Raw genomic sequence first — 12,459 nt, forward strand, 5'->3', positions numbered from 1 at the left:
TTCTTGATGGTTTCCACAACACAGTGAGTAGGAGCTGTCCCCCTCATGTATTCTGAGATTCCTTTCTGCCATTCTGTCAAGCTCTTCCAACCCCCTTACACCCTATCCCAATCCTGGAACTCCTGATTTGGTACCCTCAGTACTTTTTCTTTTCTCTCTAATGGGGCACTTGTAGAAATCTGGACTTCCATGAAGGCTCTCTCATACATGGGTGATTGTCTAAGTCCGTGTTTTCCAAGGTCTCCTGGACTATGGCTAAAAGGGACTGCAGCAAGTTAATGGGCCACTGCAAGGACCACAGCTGGGACCACGGTATGTCTGTCTGTTACCCGATGCAAAGGTGACTGAGACGCCACACAGATCCCCTGACATATGGTGCTGGACCCCCCAGCTCCTACAAGCTGCTTTTGTTAATGAATGGATGCTGGATTTGTGTTGGGCGAGGGGGCTGGGGTGCAGGAAGAGGAGAAAAAACAAGGGTGTCTTACAGCAACAAGGGTGCTGTCTTACAGCAGTTTATTTCTTTTTATTTAAAAAAAATTTTTTTAATGTTTATTTTTGAGACAGACACAGAGCGTGAGCAGGGGAGGGGCAGAGAGAGAGGAAGACACAGAATCCAAAGAAGGTCCCAGTCTCTGAGCTGTCAGCACAGAGCCCTATGTGGGGCTCAAACTCAGGGACCACCAGATCACGACCTGAGCTGAAGTCAGACGCTCAACTGACTGAGCCACCCAGGCGCCCCTGGTTAGTACAGACATTTTAACAAGATTTTTTCTTCTAATCTATGAACATGGAGTGTTTTTCCATTTCTTTGTGTCCTCTTCAATTTCTTTTATTTTTTTAATGTTTATTTTTGACAGAGCATGAGTGGGGGAGGGACATAGAGACAGGGAGACACAGAATCCAACGCAGGCTCCAGACTCTGAGCTGTCAGCACAGAGCCCAACGTGGGGCTCAAACTCACAAACTGTGAGATCATGACCTGAGCCGAAGTCTGTCGCTCAACCGACTGAGCCACTCAGATGCCCCATACAGCAGTTTATTTATTAAAATAAGCTTTCTGCTTCTGTCTTCCTCTTTTCTCCTTTGGGACTCCAGTGAGGTGTAGATGGTTTTTTGGGTTTTTTTTGTTTTGTTTTGTTTTTTAGTTGTGTCCCATAGATCCTGAAGGCTTCCTTTATTACGCATTCTTTTCTCTTTTTTACTCCTCTGATTGAATATTTCAAATGATCTGTCCTCAAGATCTGCCGTTCTTCTGCTTTGTGTAGTCTACTGTTGAAGATTTCTGTTGAATTCTCAACCATTGTATTCTTCAGCTCCAAAACTTCTGTATAGTTCCTTATGCTTTCTCTTTGTCGAATTTCTCACTTTGTCCTTTTGTTTTCCTGATTTCAGTAACTTGTGTTCACTTGTAGCTTTCCGAGCATCTTTTTTTTTAAGTTTTTATTTTAATTCCAGTTAGTTAACATACAGTGTTATATTAGTTTCAGGTGTACAATATAGTGATTCAACAATTCTGTACATCACCCAGTGCTCATCACAAGGGCACTCCTTAATCCCCATCACCCATTTCACCCCAGCCACCTCCCCTCTGGTAACCATCATTTCTGAGTATCTTTCAAACAATTACTTTGAATTCTTCTTAAGGAAATGTACGTATCTCCATTTCTTTGGGGTCAGTTATTAGAAGTTTCCTGTGTTCCTTTGGTGGGGGCATGTTTCGCTCATTCTTTTTGATCCCTGTAGCCTTGCATCAGTGTCTGCGCATTTGAATGAGCAATAACCTCTTCTAGACTTGATGGACAAACTGCAGTAAATGGGGAAGACCTTCAAGCAGGAGCGTGTGCTAGCTTTGGATCAGGGGCGTGAGGCAGGCACATGATGTGTCATCAGCTCAAGCTGCTGAGATCCACACCATCAATAGCTGTGTGGCCCTTGGAAAGTAATGCAGGGGGTTCACAGTGGCTGTAAGGGCTGTAGAGGACTTCAATGGCCCCTCCTGGTCCAGCAGCTTGGGTCAGGGAGCAGTGGTGGCAGGGTCCGGGGCATGCACACGCTCCACAGGAGGGTCCAGCTGCACAGGCCTGTGTAGTGCCCAGGAGTGGTTGCAGACACCCATGCAGTGATGGAAGTCTGGCCAGCCGTAGGTGCACTGGTAGCTGTAGGAGTTCTGGCTGTCAGCATACACTCTTGAGGCTGTAGGGGGTCTTTCCAGGGGTGTATACAGGGCACTGGAGGCAGTGAAAACAGCTGGGCTAGGGGCATGCAGGTGAATAGCTGGAAAGGCCAGCCGCAGGTAAGCACAGGGGTACAAGTCAGTGACAAGAGACAGGGACAAAGCTGAGCCCACTAGTAGCTAAGGGGGTCCTGGCTGTCTGGTACACAGCAGTGGATGCGGGTAGTAGGAGTCAGGCTAGCGGGGTGCAGGTACACAGCTGGAGGGGCTAGTTATAGGTGAGCACAGAGGTGCAAGCTAGTGACTGGAGATAGGGCTGAATCTGGGTCACAAGCAGCTATAGGGGTCTGGCTGTGGCCTGCACTTGGGTGGCTACAGGCTATCACCAGGGGCATGCAAATGGCAGTAGAGGCCTGGGACAAGCATCAGGCCAGCAGCACGAGGGACACGGCTGGAGCTAGCACCTGTGTGTTGGGGGGGTCAGCTGCAGGGATCTAGGCAGGTATCATGCACTCAGCAGCTGCAGAGAGAGGCCTGAGCTGGGCTCCAACATGCATCCCAGGCTCCAGCAGGTACACGGAGGAGGGCATGGGAGGTATCCTGGTGGCTGGTGTCCAAGTAGGTCAGAGAACAAGAAGCCGGAGTCACCATAAGAATGTCCTGAAGGAGAGGGACAGAGCAGCAAGGAAGCGAAAGCAGTTACATCCCCAGGACAGAAAGCTGCCAGGACTGCTCACTCCCTCCAGAAGGACATCATACGGGTGCCAGGCCTGGAGATGAAAATGTTTTGTCTGGTGCCAGATGTACTCATGACCCAGTATGGAAAACACTGCAGGTACACGACCTGTCAAGATGCCACAGGTATGTGCTTGCTGTTATCAGACAATTTGCAAAAATAAAAGAGGCTTGAGCCAGGAGACCGGTGCTTTGGCTCCTGGAGAGTCTCACCTTTAGGACCTCTCTTCAGCTGGTGCTTGAACAGGGAACCTGAAGGGGGACGTGTGCAGCACCACTGAAGAAGGGCCCAGGGAACCGAAGGAAACTTTGGAGCCGGGGAAGCTCATCCTTCAGGATTTCTGCAGGGTAAGTACGGGCGATTCCACCCCATCTAGTTATGACTTACATATTCAGCTCTTGCAGACTTTATTAAAGAGCTCAGGGGTAAAAGTGAAACCATCGGCATTTCAGGATTTGTTATACTTAGTAAAGAAACATTGTTACCGGTTTATGCCTCTGGTAAAGACGCTTTGAATCAGAAACAATGGAACTTGGTTTTATGTGCTTTGTGCCAGCTTATCAGCAAGCAGCCATCCCTCTCTCCCTATGGTCTTTATGTAATTTAAGTTCCCTGGCTTTGCAGCCCTTGCAGTCAGAATCAGGGGAAGAAGGGGGCATTGGTTATCACAACCCCTCACTGGCTGAAAGTGATCATGAGCTTGTAGATAGTGACTCAGGGCCCGAGCCTGTATCCCACCACCAGAAGAATAGAAACCTACAGGTCCCAGGTTCATGGCCCAGAGATAGTCACAGCTCAGACTTCTGTACTCCTGCCTCCCTCATTGCCCCACGGCCCTGAACCCATCCATCCCTTTGAGGAAACTAAATGTTCCACTTATTCAAAAAACCCATTTCTTGGTATCTCCACTCATAGTATCACAATTCGTTTCCCCCTTAATGCAGGTGCTTCAACAAACTAAGGCTGCGGGGGACACTGAATTAACACCTAGTATGCCTGCAGCTTATCTTGTCAACATTACCCAAATTCCTCCTAATCAGAAATATCCTCAGGGAGGGCAATGATTTTATCTGGTTCCTTTTGGTTTTAAGGTAACTAATGACTTGAAACAGACTTGCACGCAATAGTGTTAATTCCTCTTATACGTTGGGATTGGTGTCTGGTTTAGCCAATTCAGAGCGACTCATTCCATGGGACTGGGCGGTCCTAGGTCGCATTGTCCTAAGCGCTTCTGAATTTTTGCAGTTTAGGACTTGGTGAGAGGAAGAAGCACAGACACAGGCCCGGGATGATGCCTCCCTGAATCCTCCCGTGCCCATTACCGGAAAACAACTTACCAGGAGCAGACGAGGGTTTGGCATACAGGTTCAGCTTCAGTATGATGTTCAAGCAGTGATACAAGTTAGATTGTGCTGCCTGAATGCCTGGGAGAAAATAGCTACCCCTGGACAGGCTACACCCTCTTTTGTTCGAGTCAAACAGAGTCCTAACGAGCCCTATGTAGATTTTACTGCTGGGCTAAAGGATGTTATTATAAAAAGCATCTCTCTCCTCTTACAGCTGCTGGCTTTTGGTAATGCTAATAAGGAATGCCAACAAGCTTTATACCCAGTGAAGTCTCAAGGAGGCGATTTAACTGATTATTTAAAGGCCTGTCAAGATATCAGCTCAGAGGTCTATAAAATGTGCCTTGAATAGCCACTGCCAGCAGCCCCTGGACTTTACGAACAGTCCAAGTGTTTTTGCTGTGGCAAATTAAGAGGGATTGCTGACAGCTGAGTTGTAACAACTCCCGTGGTCTACCTCGCCCCCAGAATGAAATTCTAAGCCTCCTGGGGATGCAATAAAGACTATCATTTTGCAAATCAATGTAGATCTAAATTCCATAAGAATGGAGCTCCCCTGCCATCTTGGTGGGGGAGACAGGGATAACACCCCCCCCCCACCAGGGCTAATGTAAAGAATATGGGGAATCAGATTCCACATTATTACCCTGTGAGCTATGGGACTTACCATGCAAATCTATCCATGACCTTCTCCATGCCACATGAGGGAGTGCTGCATTAGATATTCCTGCCCCAGAGTCTCTGGTCCTCAAACTCTCCGTGGGAATTTATAAGGTTAAAACTGGGATTTACGGGCCTCTTCAGGGTCCATTGGCCTTCTTATTGGATGAAGTAGTTTTACGTCCAAGGGAGTTCATGTCTACTTAGGAATTATAGGAGCTGATTTTAAGGATGAAGTTTTAGTAATGATTAGTACTTCAGTTCCTTATCATGTCTTGGCAGGAGGTCGCATTGCCCAACTACCCTTGTTGCCTTACATTGCTTTAATCTCCACGCCAATAGACTGGCAGGGAGGGTTTGGATCTACGGGCAAACAGATATCTTGGCAAACATTTCTAAAGGACAAAGGCCTGAGACGACCTTACAAATTAATGGAACATCATCTACTGGCCTGGTAGACTCAGGAGCTGATGATGTCACCATCATTGCTTCTAAGTTTTGCCCTAAGAATTGGCCACTCCGACCTATATCCACAGTCTTTACAGGTGTAGGAAAAGCTACTGACATCCAACAGTGTTGAAACTTTTCTATGTGAAGGGCCTGAAGGCCAGGCTGCTACTATCCAGACTTATGTTACTGATACAGCCATTAATCCATGGGGAAGAGACCTACTAAGTCAATGGGGAGCATGTATTAATATTCCTTATGTTTCCCCTGCTGCAACCAATATGGTGTCCAAAGTGAGTTATAATCCACTAAAAGGGCTTGGACGACAAGAACATGGGCATATGGGAACAATTACTGCCAAAATGTGGCCACCTTGTGTGGGACTGGGATAGCCTGTACAGAATTCAGGTTTAGTGTAAGAGCCACTGTTCCTGAACAACGTTATGCCTTAGCATTAGAATGGTTAACAACTGCCCTGGTGTGGGTGGAACAGTGGCCCCTTCCAAAAGAGAAATTAGAGGCTCTAGAACAATTAGTGCAAGAACAATTGGATGCAGGTCATGTAGAAATGCCCACCAGTCCATGGAATTCCTGTGTGTGTGTGATAAAGAAAAAATCTGGGAAATGGAGAATGTTGACTGACTTAAGGAAGGTAAACGAGGTTATACGGTCTATGGGACCTTTGCTTTGCAACCTGGGCTCCCGTCTCCTACTATGATTCCTCAGAACTGGTCATTAATTATAGATTTAAAAGATTGTTTTTCACAGTTCTTCTGCCAGATGATAGAGAAAAATTTGCCTGTTCTGTACCTTCAGACAATCATATGGTTCCTGTGTGATGCCATCCATGGAAAGGGCTTCTGCAAGGTATGCTTAATAGCCCTACTATGTGTCAGCATTTTGTTAATCAGCCACTTTCACAATTACGTATTCAGGTCCCACAGGTGTTGATTATCCATTACATGGACGATATTCTTTTTGCTGCAGAAACACCTACACAGATAAAAGATCTTTATCAGACCGCTGGGTTATTGTACCCAAATACAGCCTAATAGTAACAACAACAATAAAAAAGTGCAAACCCAAGATCCTTTTATCTTGATGCAAAAATTCACAAGGCAACCATCATTCCCCAAAAAGTACAGATTGGCTGAGATAATTTGAAAACTTTAAATGATTTCCAGAGGTTACTAGGAGATATAAATTGGTTGCGACCTGCTTTGGGAATCCCGACTTACACCTTATCTCATCCTTTCCAAACATAAGCCAGTGATCCCAACCTTAACAGCCCTAGGGTCCTCACAAAAGAGGCAGAAGCTGAATTACAGTGGATTGAAAATCATATTCAAAATTGTCAGCTCACTCGTGTTTGACGTAATGTTCCTCTTCAATTATTGATTTTTCCTACTCCACATTCTCCAACTGCGGTTGTAGGCAGGATGGGGGAATCATCGAATGGCTGTTTTTACCAAGTAAGGACTAAAATTCTTACCATGTATCTGGATAAAATTGGGAATGTAATTTGGAGAGGCCAATCCCGATTACGTGTGCTTAAAGGTAGCGATCCCTCCTCTATAATTATTCCCTTATCATATCAACAAATTGATATGGCTTACCAAACTAATATACAATGACAAATAGCTTTGCCTGATTACATAGGGAAATTAGACAATCACTGTCCGAGGGACAAAAATTTTGTCATTTCTCAAGGTTACATCATGGATTTGGCCAAAGATAATTCGAGAGTGGCCTTTAGCAGATGCTGACACATATTTTACAGATGGAAATGGTCATGGTAGAGCTTCTATACATGGTCCTATCTCTAAGGCCTGGAAGACACCCTATACATCTACCCAAAAAGCTGAATTAGCAGCCATTATAGGATTGTTGCATCTTGTACCTGCCTCCCTCGATATTGTGACAGATTCACAATGTGCATGGTTCACAGTCCTAAATATTGAAACTGTACATATTGTGCCACAAAATGAATTACATCATCTGTTTTTGCATTTATAAGAATTAATATGGCATAGGCAACGCCCTTTATGTATCACTCATATTCACAGTCATTCTAACCTTCCTGGCCCGTTATCCTTAGGAAATTCCATTGCTGATGACTTATTACAAGGCACCTTACAAATGGCACAACAGGAGCATATGCTTCACCATACTAATGCTCAAGGACTTGCCCATAGACACTATAACACATGCTGAGTCAAAAGACATCGTTAGTGCCTGTCCTTGTTGCAACCCCCTCACTGTGGCTCCACATACCTCTGGAGTGAATCCTTGTGGACTACAGGCAAATGAACTTTGGCAATCTGATGTTACCCATATTCCTGGTTTCGGTAAGCTCTCTTATGTGCATGTTACTGTGGATACCTTCTCCAGATAGATCTGGGCCACGGCATATACCGGAGAATAGGCTAGGCATGTTAGTGCTCATTTTCTTGAAACCTTTGCAATTCTAGGTATCCCACAACACATGAAAACTGATAATGGCCCTGCATATGTATCTCATAAGTAGCCCACTTCTTTGCAGCCTGACAAATTACTCATCTTACTGGCATTCCCTATAACTCTCACAGTCAAGGGATCACAGAACATACTCATCAGGTACTTAAAAACATGCTAATTAAACAAAGAGGGGGAGAAGAAGAAGGACTTAGACCTACGCCACGGGAACAATTACATCCGGCCTTATATACTTTAAGTTTCTTGGACATATGAGGACCCCATACATGTCCTTCTGCTGAGATACACTGGTACAAGAAAAAGGTCACCCCTGTTTACCAGCCAGTATATTGGAAAGATGAGAAGGGACATGGGGAAAAGGGAGAAGTTGTTGTGTGGGGCAAAGGGTATGCTTATGTCTTTACAGATCAAGGCTACCAGTGGTTACCCAGTCACCGGTTGAAACCCAGGCATGAGCTGATCCAAGCAACTGCAGTTCGACATGACCCCACCAAAGAGTTTCACAGAATGTCCATTGAGAAACCAATAATTGCGCCCAGTGCACCACACCCTCTCCTGAGGAGCACTAGGACCTCTTAGCCTCCTACTCGGGGACAAGTTAAGAGGTTGATGCATGCTGCTGAAAAAATCTTGATGCAGACTCGCAGCCCACAAACTCCTGCTCACCTTTTCCTTGTGATGCTCATGGTTATCACTACTACGGTAAGCGCTGATAACTATATTTACTGGGCTTATATCCCTCATCCACCTCTCAATCGGCGTAAGTTGGTACAACTCCCCCATGCCAGTATATACAAATGACACTGAATGGACACCTGGGCCATTTGACAGCAGAGAAACACATAGGCCCAATGAAGAAGGTACTGTTATGGATAATTATGCTATAGGGACTGAAGGTCCTCCTACATGTTTTGGTTACAGGAAACACTGCCTCAAAAGTAAGCCTCAAGCATGGCGATCTATTATTAAAAACGGGGCCCAGCACAAGCCTATTTTCTTACTCTCAGCCCATTCTCTGATTGGCTCCAATCTTAATGACACTCCTCCAATGCTTGTGCCTTGTGCTACTCGTACATTGTCAGAATGGGGTGGATGGGTGACTTGGGAAGCATGTAGAGGGGAGATAGGGTGAGTTCTTTTAAATACTTCCTATGGAAGCATCGTTGATTGGAGCCCTCTGGGCTCAGTTCCCCTTAAAAACTCATCACAAAATCTACGATGGTGTGTTCATAATCATACTATCAGCACCACTGCTAATGGCTCAGTCGTTTGGCATGGTGGGGGATTTTCTGCGCCCAGCCCTCGTTTACGACAAGGACCATTACAAAAGCATATATGGAAGTGAACTGCTGCCCTCCACCCTTTACATACCTGCAAGGGCACATATTATAAAAACAGCCCCAGCACTATTTCTACTCTATCCTTCACGGTCAATAGTACCCGGTACATACGGGCTTGTGTCCGTTTGCCATACGTACTATTAAAAGCACAGATAGTTTGGAATGATGCTGAGGCCCTTCTAACTTGTGTTAACTGCTCATTATACACCTGTCTTAATTCTATACCCTTTACTATGTCATCCAAAAGCTTATATTTACTTAGAGCACGCACTGGCCTGTGGCTGCTGGTTTGCGTGTCTCAACCATGACAACATTCTCCAGAAATGTATCCGATGGACCAGGCTCTACAGCGAGTTCTTCATTGATCCCAAAGGTTTTCTGGAATACTTGTTGCAGCTCTCATAGGCATTATTGGTGTGACTGCCACCATAGCCACTGCAGCTGTCTCGTTGCACCAATCTGTGCAGATGGTACAATTTGTGCAACAATGGCATGAGAAATTGCACCACCTTGGAAGACACAGCAGGACATTGACAGTAGATGGTCCAGTGAAATTGCAGACCTACAACAGGCTGTGATATTGCTGGGGGATCAATTAGTGAGCCTACAAAGGCAAAGATCATTAAAATGTTAGTGGAACACTACACCAATGTGTAACCCCATTGCTGTTTAATAACACTAAATTTCCATGGAATGGCGTTAAGAGACACTTGCTCAGACAATCTAACGTGTCCATGGACATTTAACATCTGCAAGCAGGGATATAGGAGACTTCCAAAACAAATCTGGACATGTTATCTGGTTCTAAGATCTTAGAAAGTATATCAGAGGGATTGGGAAAATTAAATGCTATAGGGCATATTGGGGTTTTTAGTTTATCTACTGCTATTCTGTTTGTATTAATATGCAGTGTATTTATCTTTGCCTGTGCAGTCTGGTGCCAGGGACAATGAGCCTGTCAACGGACCGACAGCTTGAGTTATACAATGTCCTCCTACAGCCCATTGTATACAAACAAAAAGGGGGAGATGTTGGAGAACAAGAAGCCGGAGGCACATAAGTATGTCTTGAAGGAAAGGGACGGAGCAGCGAGGAACCGAAAGCAGTTTTATCCCCAGGACGGAAGGCCGCCGGGACTGCTCATTTTCTCCAGAAGGACATCATATGGGTGGCCAGTACTGGGGATAAGAATGTTTTGTCTGGCACCAGATGTACTCATGACCCAGTATGGAATACACTGCAGGTGCACAACCTGTCAAGATGCCACATACTATGTTGTAATGGCTTGCTGTTATCAGACAATTTGCAAAAATAAAAGAGGCTCGAGCCAGGAGACCAATGCTTTGGCTCCTGGAGAGTCTCACCCCCCTGCTTTGTAATTCTCTCATCACCACACCTTCAGGACCTGTGTCTCTACACAAGTATGTGAATATCTTTGGGTTTCCAGATACTGTGCTGGCCAGTTGTTTGAGAGAGCTGCCGGGGTCCTCTTCAGAGCAAATCACTTGGAACCAATGTCGCTCCTGCTGTGTGCCTGTTACTGGCAGCCAAGGCTCTTCTTTTTTTGTTCCTAGCCTTCTCTGCACATCTCAGGTTTGCTAGTGTCTGAATGAAGTGCAACAGAAGTAGGTCCCTTGTGTGGTGCCCCAAAAGCCTGGAGAAACTGGTTGGTCACCCTGCTCTCCCTTTTCCAGTTAGGGAAATGCTTTCTGGGCAGAGTGTTCCTGCTTGGCACTGAGAAGTACCCAACTGGAAGACCAGTGATGCAAGCAAAATTAAGATATTTTTCCTTCCCTTTGTGTGCACTTATGCTCAGGGTTTTCTTCCCCACTGTGTTGCCGTTATTTCCTAAGTGGACCCCCTGAGCTATCCCAGAGAGCTTTTTGTTTGTGGGTAGATGGATAATCGTAGATCTCTGTGGGAAAACAGAAGCTAGGGCCTCCTACTTCACCATCTTGGTGATGCCACTTCAGCTGTCTTAGTATGCTAAATGAGTTGAAATCATGGGGAAAAAATTAAAATCAGGAAGATGTGAATGAATATGGAATATCAAATTACAGAAATTATTCACACACACACACAAATAGAAATTCTAGAGTTGGAAGTACAATAGCTGAAATGGCAAAAATTCACTAGGGGGATTCAGCAGCAGGTTTGAGCAGGCAGAAGAAAGAATTCATGAACTTAAAACAATTGGAAAATTAATCTGAAGAACAGAAAGAGAAAGTGCACAGAGGGAAATTTGAAGATATAAATGCTTATGTTTAGAAAAAGGACAGATCTCAGATCAGTACAATAATCTCCCATTTTATGATCCTAGAAAAAGAGCAAACTATAAGCAAAGGTAGATGGGAGAAGTAGAAAACCAAAGATTAGAGTCAAGGTAGATGAAAGAGAATGGAAAACAATATAGAAGTCAATGGAGGCAAAAGTCAGTTTTGGGGAAGGATCCGCAAAATTGACAAGCTTTTAACTAAATGTACTAAGAAAATCCAATGCAAATAACTAAAATCATAAATGAAAATGGATACATAATTACCAACAGTACAAGAAACAAAAAGTATCATTAGAGAATATTCTGACCAAAGTATATAACCTCCATGAGATGGATGAATTTCGAGAAACACAGAGTTCCAGAACTGACTCTAGAAGAAATAAAAAATCTGAATAGACCTATTACAAGTAAAGAGATTAAATCAGTAACCAAAAATCTCCCAACAATGCAAAGTTCAGCACAAGCTGTATTATTGACAAATTGAAGAGTTACCAACCCTTCTAAAATTCTTCCAAAAAAATGACAGGAGGAAATACCTCTTAAATAATTCTATGAGGCCAATATTCAATATCAAAGCCAGAAAAGAACAAGAAACTATAGACCACTATCTCTTATGAATAGAAATGAAAATCCTCAATAAAACAATAGCAAACAAAATCCAACAGCACATTATAAAGAAAATAAATACTGCAAACAACCTTCTGCCCATATGTTTTACACACATCTTAGGTGAAATTTACTGTTTTAAAACACAAACTATAAATATTCACTAAAGAAAAATTATAGCCTGAATAGTCCTCTATCAATGAGAAAATTGAATGTGTAGTCAAAACATTCCAAGAAAGAAAATCTCAGTCCCAATTGCTTTTACTGTTGAACTCTACCAAACACTTATGAAGGAAACAATACCAATTCTACACAATATATTCCAGAATACAGAGGATAAGTCAACACTTATCAACTCATTACATGAAGGCAGTGTTACACTGCCACCAAAACCAGGA

At 44.2% G+C, this 12,459-nt stretch overlaps 1 long non-coding RNA gene across 2 annotated transcripts; it reads left to right on the forward strand.

The window, feature by feature from the left end:
* The first annotated feature begins 2,906 nt into the window (after window positions 1-2,906).
* On the forward strand, window positions 2,907-10,559 carry LOC125161308 (uncharacterized). 2 transcript variants are annotated; one of them, XR_007150531.1, is made up of 5 exons: window positions 2,907-3,037; window positions 3,144-3,259; window positions 6,134-6,232; window positions 8,247-8,542; window positions 10,114-10,559. It is a non-coding gene; the product is annotated as an uncharacterized LOC125161308 (long non-coding RNA). The 2 variants fall into 2 exon arrangements; XR_007150532.1 differs by having other exon boundaries at window positions 6,182-6,232.
* Window positions 10,560-12,459: the final 1,900 nt, after the last annotated feature.

This window comes from Prionailurus viverrinus, chromosome A2 (genome assembly GCF_022837055.1).
Source record: "Prionailurus viverrinus isolate Anna chromosome A2, UM_Priviv_1.0, whole genome shotgun sequence".
Classification (NCBI taxonomy): Eukaryota; Metazoa; Chordata; class Mammalia; order Carnivora; family Felidae; genus Prionailurus; species Prionailurus viverrinus.